The sequence below is a fragment of the Lolium rigidum genome, chromosome 3 (assembly GCF_022539505.1).
Source record: "Lolium rigidum isolate FL_2022 chromosome 3, APGP_CSIRO_Lrig_0.1, whole genome shotgun sequence".
NCBI classification, from domain to species: Eukaryota; Viridiplantae; Streptophyta; class Magnoliopsida; order Poales; family Poaceae; genus Lolium; species Lolium rigidum.
The window spans coordinates 356,225,445-356,239,991 of NC_061510.1; the positions used below are offsets into that span (position 1 = coordinate 356,225,445).

At 44.6% G+C, this 14,547-nt stretch overlaps 1 pseudogene; it reads right to left on the reverse strand.

Moving 5' to 3' along the window:
- Nucleotides 1-5,282: 5,282 nt before the first annotated feature.
- LOC124697263 lies at nucleotides 5,283-9,649 on the reverse strand (annotated as a pseudogene).
- Between the last annotated feature and the right edge of the window lie 4,898 nt (nucleotides 9,650-14,547).

Sequence of the window (14,547 nt, forward strand, 5' to 3'; positions counted from 1 at the left end):
CCCCGCGTGTGGTGGGGCCAGGCCAAAGTTACCATCGAACGATCATCTTCTTTCTAGGAGACGTGGATAGCCAAAAACACTAAAATATTTTGGCCGATATCTTGGTTTGTGCAATGCCACTTGAGATGAAATTCACAGCGACAGGATCTGCTAGCGGCCCCTGAAAAACTTGTCTTGCAATTGTGGCCCTTGGGATCAGTGTCGGAAGTGGGGGAGGAACAAAAATACTACAATGGTGGGCAAACCTTCTTAATTTCTATTTTTCACTGCTGAGGTGTGATAAAAAAATTCTAAAAAACTAAATATAAAACGTTTTCCAAAAAAATCAGGGGTGGGACGCATCCCTGCTGCGTACGCCCCTATAGGTGTCCGTTGTGTTGGCAACTTGGCATCTCGGTAGGTGGAAAGGCGCCATCCTCGCCGGTGGAATTTCAAGACGTCATCACCCACCTATCTACATCGTAAAGTTTAGCCAAGCATGTTGAAAAATACAATAACATTTAGAACTTCAAATAATATTGCAGAACCACCATAAAAAAATACTACTACGCACCACCATGAAAGTAATGTGCACTAAATTTTACCAAGCCTTTCGCAGCCTTTTTACAAGTCGACTGGAGTAGTCTGGAAGGGGAAAATGGAAACTGTGGCTACCCTACTCGGACCCGGAGTTGGCGTCGAAGGAAGCAGGGGACGGGATATGGAGGGAAATCAGGGAAGCAGCAGATTTTAGGAAGATCACTCGCAGGAAAGGAAAATAGCGCGCTACATGTGCAGTAGTTTCCATGTATAGAATATGCTACTCCGACTTTGTTAAGGGAAACATTATGGTAACTAGCTAATACCGTATAGGAAACAAAACCGTTAATTTCACTTCCGATTGAAGACCACAGTCCGTGCTGCAGGATCACCGCAATATAAATAGACCTTGCCTGCTCTAACCCGTCGCTGCACCACAACCTGCAACCTCGGGCTTCTCATACGACCTGCAGCGGCAAGCCGGCAACCTGTTCGTTCCGTGGTTTGACGCCCGCGGTGAAGATGGCTGGTCTGCGCTGCCGGGAGGGGTCGGCGGCGGGAAAGGCCGACGCACCCGTCGAGGACAAGGCGGCCGAAAGATGGCCGTGGTTGTTTTGGGGAGAACGGCGGCCACCGCAGGAAAGGAGGAGGCGCCGGAGGGGACAGGGGCGCCTGGTTGCAGACGCGCCAACATCTTCGGTTCCATCATTCGCGCGTGTTTTACAGAGCGCGCACCGGCCGAGGCCAGCGAAGGAGGAGACGACGGCTATAGACTCACCCGCGGCGGGGCTGGCGCTGCAGGTGCAGAGGGCGGGTTTGGAGTCGCAGGCGATGTAGGCGCAAAAGGCGGCGCTGGCGGCACCCATGGCCATGCCGATGGCGAGAGAGGCAGCTTCCGTGCACCTGGTGGGAGAGGCGGGGACAGCAGCCATGGCAGGAAGGCTGGAAATGCGGCGACTTCAGAACACCCGGTGGCGCTGGCGTGAGTGACACCATCGGTGGCTTTGGCAACCTCGACAGACGCGGCGACAAGGGAGGAAACGGCGGGCCTGGTTGGACATGACAAGTGCCATAGCTAGTGTATTTCTCCATGGCACGCATGATCTGCAGTACATCGTATTCAAATCATGTTTGGATTCTGAGCCATCAGTGTGCCAGAATCATTTTGGACATTTGATTACCTTATTGATGTACTACTTAATTCTACTATCCTAATATGAGATTTTTTTTGTAACAATTTCGATTTGTCAAAGATATAGTTTGTGAATTCTATGAGTTGTATGATTGTAGATACTCTCTCCGGTACATAATAAGTGCCGGTAGTTTAGTTTAAATTAGTTCTAATTCAAACTAGGGCATCCAAATTTATTATGAAATCGGAGGAAGTATATAGGTAGCTCCCGCTATTACACAAACGCGAGGAGGCTGTCCTACTGGGATTATTAACGAATTTGTTCCTAGCTCTAGCAAAACTTGACCTGAGGTCAACAAGATTGACCAGGATCCGAGAGGCTAGCTGCTCCGAACATATTATATGAACAATCAAAGGATGGATAAAAAGTTTTTATTAGGAAGCATTGTTGTATACAACAAGATGGGTGTATTGTCATGCTAGGATATTTATGGTCTTACTGTATATCATTGTTGCCGCTATCGTCTCACATTGTTGTCGCTATCATCTCACAGCGTTGGTCCGTTAAAACTCGGTGGATTGGGTTGTATACATCATCAAATTGGTGAAGCTAGAAAACAACTATTGGAGGTGAAATGTAAAATTAGAGTGATTGGGAGGGTAAAAGGCTATTTTTTCATCTATGGCACTCCCAAAAAACTCTTCACAAATTTGTCCAAAGCTTGGGGGTAGGGGGCCATCCCCCCCCCCCCCCCCACCACCACCTAACATACACATAGCTCTCTTCCTTTGATCCATTTCCCAAATCATGAACATTGTTGCACCGTTGGCAGGCTGGTTCTTGTTCGGGTCGTGCTCTCAGCCATCCCCATCTTTCAGATGGTCACGATCGCTCAACCCAAATGGCTCCACAAGATTATTGACAAAATTCGAAGATCCTTTTTGTGGACCGGAAAGTGAACTCCCTCCAATTCATAATAAGTATCGATGATTTAGTTTAAATTAAGTTCCGGTAGTTGATATTGGGTTGCTAAGAAATTTGTTCCTAGGTCTAGCAAAATACTACCTGAGATTTTCCGAGGATTATGCATTAGGTGAAACTTGGAAGAACCAAAATTAGTACTATCATCCTAAATACTTACTTTGTTCCAATGAATAAGGCCTAGGATATTTATATAGATATCATATGAAAAGTTTATTGAAGGATGTACTATAACGATGTTAAGTTGGGATTGTACATATTAACTATTTTTTCTAACAACTTAATCAAACTTTACGTAGTTTAACTTTTCTAATATATGTTTTATTCATTGAAATAGAGGTAGTAGTAAATTTAGTGTCTACCATCTGAAGTCCAAACCCTCGTCTCACTTTTTTTTCCTGGAGGATCGTCTCACTTAATATTACCGATACCAGTTTGGGTGGGGCGCTGGGTAAGAATAAAAATAGAAGGAAAAAACCCACTAACAGTTGGGCCATACGTAGCGGAATACCTTTTATAATATCAACTAGCAGAAATGCCCGTGCGTTGCCACGGGATAACGAAAAATTTACTCATCGGTAAACAATTATTTTAGTCTATAAATGTGCGCGAAACATAAGTAATATGGTTCTCGTCCATATATGGATGAGGACTCTCTCCTTCTCCTTTGCAAATGTCATGTCTCACGACCTATTCTTCCACTCCACCTCTCCATCCCCTTCATTTGCTCTTGGTTTAGCATTGCTATCTCCACCCCCTTTATTTGCTCTTGTTTAGCATTGCCATTGCTTTAAAAGTCTGGCATCTCACGTAATCCGAGGAAACATCAAATAGTGATGTCAAACTTTGTGACCTACTAACCAAATCTAATTAGGTTTAATCGAGGGGGAAAATCAATAGGAAGTATAAATTCAAATTTGCACTTGCGTCACCTTAGTACATCATTAATAAAAGTGGGGAAAAAGAACGGTGTTAACTATATGTTGCATAGGACAACAAATTTAAAATCCCAAAATTGTGGAATACACGAGGGTTTCTGCAAAATCTTTCCTAACAACCAACTAAACAATACTACTACCCCCATTACGTTTTAGGTGTCGGAAATGTCGTTGAAAACATTTAATGTATATTTATTTAAATGGACAATTTGAGTTCAATAAAGCAAACGCCAACTAATTGTCTCAGACTACAGCCGATGAATAAAATTGTAGTAGGATATGCAAGTTTAGACGCACTCGTGACATTGGTATTGATCATTAAGGTTACCAAGATCGATGTTTAAGATATTCCACTGTTCTATTTTTTAAAAAAACGAGGCAAGATTCGTCATTTTCATTAATAGAGAAGAATAGGTGGCCAGTTTTTGGTACAAACACCCTCGCCGACCGTCGTGGAGCACAACCGTCGCGAGGGGACACACAACCACCCTGGCTACCAACAGAAGCTGCAAAAACACCACCAAAGAGAAGATCGTCATCAAGATTGCCCACCAGCGTCATCATTGGTCTATTGTTATGTAATATATTGCACTTCCCAAGGTTATTTTTTTAATAATGCATCAAGTTGGCATGACAATATGAAACCACAATTTTATATAAATAAACCTGATATTGTGTTACAAACCAAATTATGTTGTTACTTACGGCGAAAAAACATAACAAACCAGTGTATCTAATCAGAAAATAACACACTAAGCTCTCATATATGCTCAAAGGAGCATTTGCATCACTGGATTGCACACAGAACCCAACAAACAATATGTATGATTACAAAATAGCATACATATTACATTGGGTCAAATTTATTTCACAACAAGCCCAAATTAGCACGTCTTCAAAGAATCGATCATGTGATAATTCCGAAAGCGGTTACTCCAAAAAGTAGCATGGATATCTGTAGTGATAAAAAAGAAATAAGGATCCAGACCATTGAAATAGAACAATATCATAATTAATTGTTTTCACCTTAAAATATCATATAAAACATATGTCTATCAGAATACCATGCTTTTTAACTCGATGTATAATCGCCAAGTCATTTTCTCAAAATCATGGCGGCTCGCCACTATATAGCGACTTTCATGACTTCACACTGAGTCGCAGGGTTGGGCGACTCACTCTTGAGTCGCGACTCAAAAAAGCTTGGCATACAACCAGGGACGGAGCCAGGATTTAAATCTGCAAATTTGATATGTGCAAATTTTGTAATTTCTAAACTGTGTTGGTAGGAATTTACAGCAATCTCATGGTCCGGCTTTTCTTACTCTTCCCTAGAGCAATGTAAGGTGTTAGTGCTGAATATCAACGACAGAGATAGATGCAGAGGTCACTTTGCCACTTCTTCAAGAAGAAAAAAAAACAAAGATTTTCTTGGCAACGAGCAAGGATGCTACTTATTATTTCAGAAGCGCCAAGGCCGCTACTATTATTCATAGGTAACATCCAAAGAACACGACAGAAACCAACATACTGGCACACACCACATCCCTCTATCTCAACTCACTCCCACTACTGAATCAAAATAGCCCATCAACTCGACCTTTACTCTAAAAGAGCAGCGCCTAGGAAGAAAACCAACGCATTCTCAAATCTCAAATCTTTCAGAAATCCAAGCCACCTTTCTTCTTCTTCCGGCCGAGAGGTGGCCAGATCACTTGCTCGAGGGCTCCCCCTCGACAGCCAATGGAACAGTGCTCGCCATTGTGCGGTACTTGAGCGCGTACAACATTTCCAGGTAGCGGCGGGTCTCGCGCCTCTCGAGGTTGGAGACGTACTTCCAGAAGCCATAGACACCGGTGAGGGTCATCAGCCTCTCAGAGTAAAGCTTCCAGGTGTATCTGAATAACATGGGTCAAATGACAGTGTTTAGTTAGTTGCAGCAAAACGGTAAAACTCAGAAATAGAAACCAGTGACTAAAATAAGTTGCATACTTCTCCTCAATACGCTGAAGCCCTCCCAGTGAGATCTTGGTCCAGTGGCTGTGGTCTCCCTGGCACTTCTCAAAGAACTCAACGAGCAGAGCCAAGGCCTTGTCACCCCTGGTAAGGATCAATGTGGTAGCCGGAGACACCATTCACGATGATCCAGCTGGACCGCCATATGCAGTTGCAAATGTTGGAAGACCACAGGTCATGGCCTCGATGACAGTTAGCCCAAAAGCCTCATAGAATGCAGGCTACACAGAAAGGAAGCATATGAGAACAGAGATTTTTTACAAGGCAAATGATTCTGTTTATGCAACCTGTAGGTACCTGCACAAAAGCACCCTTGGTGTCGCAGATGTAGCGATAGAGCTCAGCATTACGGACACGGTTCATCTGAGCAGAGATCCAGCGGATATGGCCATTCAGGTTGTACTGCTCAATAAGGTCAAACATCTTTTTGAACTCAGCCTGCTCCTCCTTGTCCTTTGATGGGTTGCCATGGTCACCACAAACAACCACAAGGTTAACAAGCTCCTGCAAGCGAGGGTTCCGGCCATACAGCTCAACCAGACCAGTCAAGTTCTTGACACGGTCCAGACGAGCCATCGAGAAGATGATTGGCTTGTTCCTGTCCTTCAGAACAAACCTGCACAATGTAATCTAGTCAGATTAACAGCAATACAGGCAACCCACGAATGCAGAACAAGCAGTAAGAAACAATTCTCCACTTCTTACTTGTGCTCATCGTTGTCGACATCACTGTAGAGAGGCTCCTCGATCTCTGGGTGGAGTGAGGTGAGCCTCCTTTGTGACTCTGAGTATGGGAAGTAGATGGACATGTCCGCACCAGGCAAAACTATGTTAAACTTGGGGTCAAAAACATCGATACCGTGGACAACACGGTACATTCCAGGCATCGTGAATGCCATGTGAGACTCGTACTGACCAACGGTGTCCTTGCTAAAAAGGAAGAATTTCCATTAGATCATGAAAAGATAAATACATTTCACAACAACACTGAAATGAATATGAACAACAAAAGTTTAGTTGTACAGAAATATTACTTTCCAGCAATCTCTTGAAAGGTACTTGTGATGATGAAGTCCGCGTGGTTCATTGCAATCAAGTCAGTGGTGAACTGGCATGAGAAGTGGTAGTGATCCTCAAACTTCTTCCAGTACATGTCAGAGTTGGGGTACTTGGTTTTCTCAAGCGCATGGGCAATGGTACACTGCATACCAACGAATGGCCAAGGTAACATCAGAAAAATGATCAATATATATGAGGTAAATATATTCCCAACAGAAAAGTAAACATAATTCATACATGAGTAACGCCCATCTTGTGTGCAAGCCAACATGCAACAAGGTTTCCATCACTGTAATTTCCGATGATCAGGTCAGGGTTGGCCTGGAGCTCTCCAGAAATCTCGTGCGCCACATCCTGCAGAAACGGGGAAAGAGTCAATAAGATATTTATGTTAACAAAATGAGTACCGAAAAAGGTATGATGTTGAGGTTATGTATCTACATCAGTGAAAGTCTCCAGGTATGGCCAGACTTCAAAACGTGATATCCATTTGCGAACAATTCCATTTTCAGTTCTGAATGGCACACGAAGGATGTGGGTGTGCTCAATACCGAGGACCTTCTCAAGACGCTGACCGCAGGTTGTGCCAGTTGCATCAGGGAGAAGCCTGGTAACCTGCGCAGGGACAGAAAAGAAAAGGTCGAGTTTCATAACAAAATAGCTGAACATTTTTATTTATCATGAGTTATCAGACTTACAATAAGGATCCGTGGTGTGATATGGAGTCCTTGCTGCTTGATCCTCAAAAGCATCTCATTCTCCATAGCACGGACTTGATCCAAAATGTAGACAACCTTTGGGGAATCATAGCACAAAGATTAATGAGAACAAGTCTAGTCAAATGAACATCTATTCATGCCAAAACTATGAAGGATTTTACCTGCCCTCCGGTGTCAGGGTACCCCAATACATTGGCTTGTGCAAAGTAACCATGTGGAGAGAGGATGACAACATTGAACACCATTGGGATTGTACCAAGGAACTTCTCAAGTGTGGACGGGTCAGGTGCCTCAAGAAGGTCGAGGAGTAGGTGAAGGGTCTCTTGCGCACGTTTGGCACAGTCACCCCAACCCTTTTCCAAACCAAGTTCTTGGAACCTGTATTTGTTCAATCAAAAGAACAGTCGGTAATATTAGTGCTTCCTAGTCGAGAACAGACAACAATGACATAAAAATGATCATTAAGTACCTGTGGTGAAAGTCCTAGTACGGGGTGTCCGCTGGAAGACCAGACAGATGCTCCTCGGCCTTCCTCAGCTGGAGAGCACATAGACTGCGGACTTTGTCGTTCATCATCATAGGCTGGAGCAAGAATACAAGTTTAAATACATATTCATTCTTCCACCAAATTCAAAGTTTAAATAAACATCAAAGATACAAATGAAAGATTAGGTTACCATGCCCTTGTACTTGTGCGCACGGAGGAAGTTAGGCAAAGGGTACATGCTCTCCTTGTCATGGAAGAGCTTTGATGACAGGTGCCTACTGAGGAACTGCACACCGTTGCCAATTGACTTCGACAGGGAAGTACGAGGGAATGAGGCATTGAATGGCTCAAAGTCCAGCTCAAGCACAAAATCTTTGTTACTGCCCGAAATATAAAAGAATTACACAATGTTATCCAATATCATCATAGTAAATGAACCAAATGAATAAATGATCAGTAAACTATCCCAATTCTATGGTACAGTTTCTTTTTACCTTCCTTCGACAAGCTGTTCCTTGAACTGCAAGTACTCAGGGACACTCAACTCCTCGACAGCGAGCTCGCTCACATTGACCCTCACATACTCCCAGACACCAGGCCTAGGACGGATGGCAAGTGCAACCCATGGGGAAATGACTATTGCCTCATGTATGATACTAAAACAGTGCAACTGATTACAACAAGAAATAAAGTGAAAAATGGATACTGAAATCCAATGAGAGGCCAGATGCAAACCTGCATTTCCCTCAGTACATCCTCAAAGGCGCCATCCTTGAGCTTCTCGCGCTCTGCTTCAGGGATTGCAGTGTTATACTCAGCGATGATCTGGTGGGGCTGCAGCATTCCCTTTCCAAGGTTGACCAGCCTGCAGAAAGAATTATCATAATTCACAACTCATAAGATCCACCGATATATTGCCAACTACCTAGAAATTGCATTTAAAAAGTAAAAAAACAAAAGTAGTTTTTAAGTTGCAACTGAGTTTACCAAAATTGTAACAAGCTCTTCACAACACCCTGCTGAATTAGAAACAGGGCTCTGGCTATGAGATTCAGTTAGATCTTATGCTAAATAGATCCTGTTAGATCTAGGCATGGACTTTAAGAAGTTATATGTGATTCAGTTAGACCTTATGATACATAGATCCTGTCAGATCTAGGCATGGACTTCACAAAGTTATTTGAGAGTCGGTCTGATCTTATGCTACATAGATCCTGTCAGTTGTAGGTATTCTACAGACCAATTAGTACACCATATTCAGTAAGTAACTAAGTATTAGCACCTGGAGAGTACAGAATATAATCATTCTATCCAGTTGTACACATGTCTATAGCTAAAACATGTATGGGGCTTACCTACTGATGAAAAGAACATATTAATTCTGCAGCTTCAGAAATCCTGATGGGGACAAGGCAAAAAAACGTACGAAGGTTGATACTCTGCTGATACATTAAATGCCCTTGTATATATGTCAGGCCGGAGCAACCGGAGATCAGGGCGGCGTCCTCAGGGTCGAGCAGCGGGGCATTGGCGGCGAAGCGCAGGCACGTGAGCCGGCGGCGGGCGGCACAGTTAGGGTGGGGCGACGCGTGGGCAGCGGCGGGGCGGGGCGGGGTTGTGGCGATTGAGGAAGAGAGGAAGTCGACGGGCGTGGCGATAGCGGAGATCCATGATCCATGTGGACGACCACAGGACGGGCAAGGGCTCCGGCAGGCGGATGACGCCGGAGATGCAGGCGGTGTCGAAGGTGTGGAGGCAGGTGAGGGCCTCAACGATGCCGTCCGGACGGTGCTCCATGACGGACGAGAAAGAGGGAGTCAGAGGGGATATGGCGTGGGAGGTTGGACGAGCGCGGAGATAGCGCTAGCGGCGAGGGATCTTGGACGAAGGCGCATGCGTAGGCGGAGATAGCGGAGGCGGCAGCGGTGTTGATGTTTCAGATAAGACGATAGCGGAGACGACGAAGCGACGTGAGTCATGAGACACGGCCCACGAAGGTCTGGCCCAGGTGGGCGACGGGGAACGACCAAAAGGACGACCAAAGTTTGGGGAGAAGGAGGAACATGTTCCTTCTTTTTAAGTAGTAGAGATTTGTTCAGCTGGTCACCCAAGAGTTGGTCACCAAGAACACCGTTTGTATAATTTTAGGGTATACAGAGAAAATAGTTTTTCATTTCGAACTTTTATGGTATTGGCTAAAGTTGCTGGTACATCATATAATTCAAAGGTATACCCCTTTCAAGAAATACAACCATTGAACGAACGGTGCAATAGACGTAGGATCCATAATTTTATGCACAGTAAATCCAAATGATAAAATTGTGCTAAGAGAAAAAGTATACAGTTTTGAACTCCAAAAGGACAGATTCAATAAAGTTAAAGTTAAAGTTAAAGTGGGAAATATAAAACGTATTCTTCCACAAGTAAATAACTAACCCAATAAGTAAATTGGCTGCCCATAATTCATGGTAAGATTTTATCCAATAAACGTTCTGTGCGTGCGTGCGTGTTGTGCAGGGCGGAGCTTGTGAGGACTCGTGGAGTAGCTCTCCTTTGTATTTAGTCCTCCTCGTCCTGAGATGATAGATGTGATCAGGATAAGAAATCGGCGAGTATTTTCCTCGCATTTTGGTCGCTTTAACATCCCTGATCTGGCCTGCTCCCACCGCCCGACAGCAGTATGGAATTTCGCCAGTTAGGTTTTTCTGATTTGTGGGAAGTGCCTCTTGTCCCTTCTCCCCGCAGGACTGCTCATTGCCAATTGCACATGAACGCTATTGCCGCGCCGTAAACCCTGGCCCAAATCAAACGGTGGAGAAAATGTCAAGGTAAATAATGAACTGATCGATGTGTGCAAATCATATCAAAATCTCAATTTGAGCTGTACATTATGTTGTATGTATACTTGTATTGTTGAGACTCTAGGGACGACAGAGTAGTAATATGCAAACAATCGAATTCAGTTTTTGGTCTGACAGCAGATTAATTAATTAGTCTCATGGATGGTAAAACCGAATGCGCAATACAATCTTGCATAATTGCACCAAGTTAATTACTGGCACACCCTCAACTGTCACTAGGAGCCGCAGCCATACTGGTGGTTGGTGCTACTCTAGTGTTTTGAGGTGCAGTATATCTTTACGTTCTTGTTCAACCTTTAACCAGTGGTTCAGTTACAGGTGTACTACAAGTCAAAAATAAATAGTTATAGTTGTACTGCTTTTATACTTCAATTTCTTTTGCCTACAACCTGCAATCCGGGCGATCTTTCCTTTACCTTAACTGGGTAATCTATTATTAGCACAATGCCTCATGTCAACTAAGCTTGGTTCAAATAAATAAGTATACCGAACAAGAGACTGGACATGCTTCTTGGCAAGATTGGCCCAAAAAAGTCTGGTACCAAACAATGTCTTAGCTGAAGAACTAGTCGAGTTGTTCGAGAACGGCGGCTTTTTATATATTCAGGAATCTTGCCAACTGGCAGTCAGGATTTGAGTAGCTCATCAAATAAGTGCTGCTCAATTTGAGATAAATAATATTGAATAAGTGTTTTTTTATTATGCTTGCTCTACTGTTTACAACATCCATGGTGTCCTTTCTTTCTTTAGATAAACACTGACGCAGAATGCCGCAGATCGCCGTGAAGCTGAAGCAGCCACTGGCGATCTCGCTGCTCAACTATAGAGACGAATAACATCTCAAGACGAGCACTGCATGGGATATATCCCAGGACGAGGAGGAGCTACAATGTGAGTACTTTTTTTTTCTGCTTACTCCACTACACTTTTCAACATGTGGTTGTCGACTCGTCGTGCCAACGCCTCATTTTTTTTTCCTTCGAGTGCATGCAACGCCGGATGCTGCATCTACATCTAGCCATGATAGGCTTAGCGAGCTGCCCGATGACATCCTACTCGACATCCTCGAGAGGGTGGGCACGCTGGATGCCTTGTTAACCTGCATCCTCTCCGAGCGATTGCTGCCTGATGATTTGTTTTCGCTCATAAGCCTTTGTTTGGGTCTACCTACAGGACTGCCACGAGCCCACGAGCTGTATTTTGCTGAATTTTTAGAGTAAGATATCCATGGAGTAGGCTCTCCAAATTGCACGGCCTAAAAGATTTATAAATAATTCATTGTCGCAATTGTTTACTTTGCAAATACCCAACAAGCGTTATGATAGATGCGATTAACTTAGCGATCAGTTATTGGGCTAGCTAGTGGTTTGTTAAATGTCAGCTTATCTGGCTCCACGCTGCTTGCTTGCTCTTGTTTGGACTGTCCGGTGAAATGATGAACAAGGGATGTTGTGAGTTGTTGCTGTCAAGTGAAAAACAGGCCTGTGAGTTGTCAAAAGGGGGAAATTTTGGGGCTTCTTACAAAAGCACGTAGTAGGACATTGGTACTTAAATTAATGGACAAACCAACTTTTTTATTTTTATTTTGCTGCTTAGGAAATGCTTAAAACGAAATGCATATTTCAGAGCGACATTCTAATCTGCAGTGTTGCTTTGTGCATAGGGCAGTAGATGTATGCTAGCACCGTGTGCAGGTGCAGCCGCGGCTCTGACGGGGGGAAGCTCCTAGCTGCATGGCGAGGTCTCCTTCCTCCACCTCCATCTATTCTTGCGAAAAGTAGTATATTTTCTCCGCTACATGCATGGATCAAGATGGCCGAGTCGTGTGGCCGTAGGTGAGCTTCAGATGTTAGTGGTGAAGGTGTGTGCATGAAGCTAGTGAAGAGTGAGAAACGGAAGTCATTGTGGCTTGGCCGTGTGGGCATGTTTACTTCTAGAAGCACTTTCTAACCAACCAATTGAGTTCTCTTAACATTAACTTTATTAAGTGAGAACAAGACAAAAAGGAACAAATGTGTGCGGTGCAAATACTCTGCGTGAGTTTAACTTCTTCCTTGGGCAAGTCCGTCAATCATGGCGAAGCGCAACGAGAAAGGGTCTGTCTTCCTGCTCGCCGCTTTGGCGGTTGTGATCATCACCGCCCTCGCCACCCAGGTGAAGCTGGTGGTGGCCGTCAGTTACACCGATGAGATGGAGAAATGTGTGAGGGGTGTTGTGGAGGACCCCAAAAACAAACCCAACGCTCCGGGCCTCGTTCGGCTCCTCTTCCACGACGCCTTTGTCAGGGTAATTTAAATTTCAGTGAGGCCGGGGGCTTTGCCTCCTTTTCAATCTTTTTTTATGTCTCTATTAGGATACATATTTCTTCCTGCCGATTTACTTCAGTTAATTACAACACAGTTCAACAGTTAATTACAACGCAGTTCAACAGTCAATTACACAATCTGAGCCTAAGCAATTTAATTAGCAGTACCTTGATCGGTATTGCAATTTGTGAGCAAGCTAACGATTATGATCGATCATATATCACAGCCCGGTAATCGTACCAAATTAACTTACGATGTATCTACCAGGGTCTCGATGGATCTGTGTTGCTGACCAGCACGCCGTTTAACACCACGGGTAACTCTTTGCTGGCCAACCTTAAGGGACCGACAGAGCAGGGGTCACTAAGCAACGGAGGCCTCCGCGGCTTGGAGATGATCGACGAGATCAGGGCCAAGCTCGCTGAGAAAAATATCACCGCCTCATGCGCCGACGCGGTCGCATTCGCAGCGCGTGAGGCCACCTACGTTCTCAGCAACGGTAAAATCAAATATGACATCGACGGGCCAGGCCGCAAGGACGGCGTCGTCTCGGCGGTCGAGGACCCGGCCAAATTCCTCCCGGCGCCCACCTACAACTACGAGGAGCTCCTCACAAACTTCACGTCTAAGGGCTTCACCAAGACTGACCTCGTCGCCCTCTCCGGCGCGCACTCCATCGGCGTCGCCCATCCATTGGCGTTCTCCTTCGCGGACCGCTTCCTACCTAGCGCCAACTCCCAGAGCCAGATCGACCCCTACTACCGGACCTTCATGCTAACGGAGACCAAGGACTTCACTGATCCGCAGGTCCAGCTGAACATCCGCGACATGTCACCTACCACCGAGAAGCTCTCTGGCTACAAGCCTAACGGCGTGAACACGTCCGCGGTGGACGTCCTGGACAACAGCTACTACAACGCCAACCTCCAGAACATGGTGCTCTTCACGTCCGACTCCGCGCTCAGGGGGAACGCCGAACAACAGCTGGAGGACTACAAGAAGGACGCCAACCTGTGGAGCACGGCCTTCGGCGCCGCCATGACAAAGCTCAGCAACACCCTCAAAGCCGAGGGGCCACTCTTCGAGGACGGAAACAGGAAGAAATGCAGCGCCACCAACCACGACAACAAGGACGCCTACCCTTCTCTCAATATTTGAACGACACAACATATGCAAGTACCAAGTTTTTTTTTTGTACTTTTTTTTTTAGAGAAACCGTGAGCTTTATTAATTAGGCAATAATATTTTTACAATCAATTTTGAATTCCAGCAATTTAAGATTTATCTAATAGGTGTTGTAATAGCACTTTCAAGATTATCTAGGTACAAGTAGTAGAGATTTCTGAACAATTTTGATGGCTGAAAACATATAATGTAATAGTTGAAAAAATCCAGCAATTTAATTGTCCTTTTTCGCTATCGATGTTCTGGTTTCAATTACGATTGACCATCTACCACAAGACGAACAGAACATGAAACTGCTAGCGGAAAGGAGCTAAAAAAAAACCCGCTTGAAAAAACTGCTTTG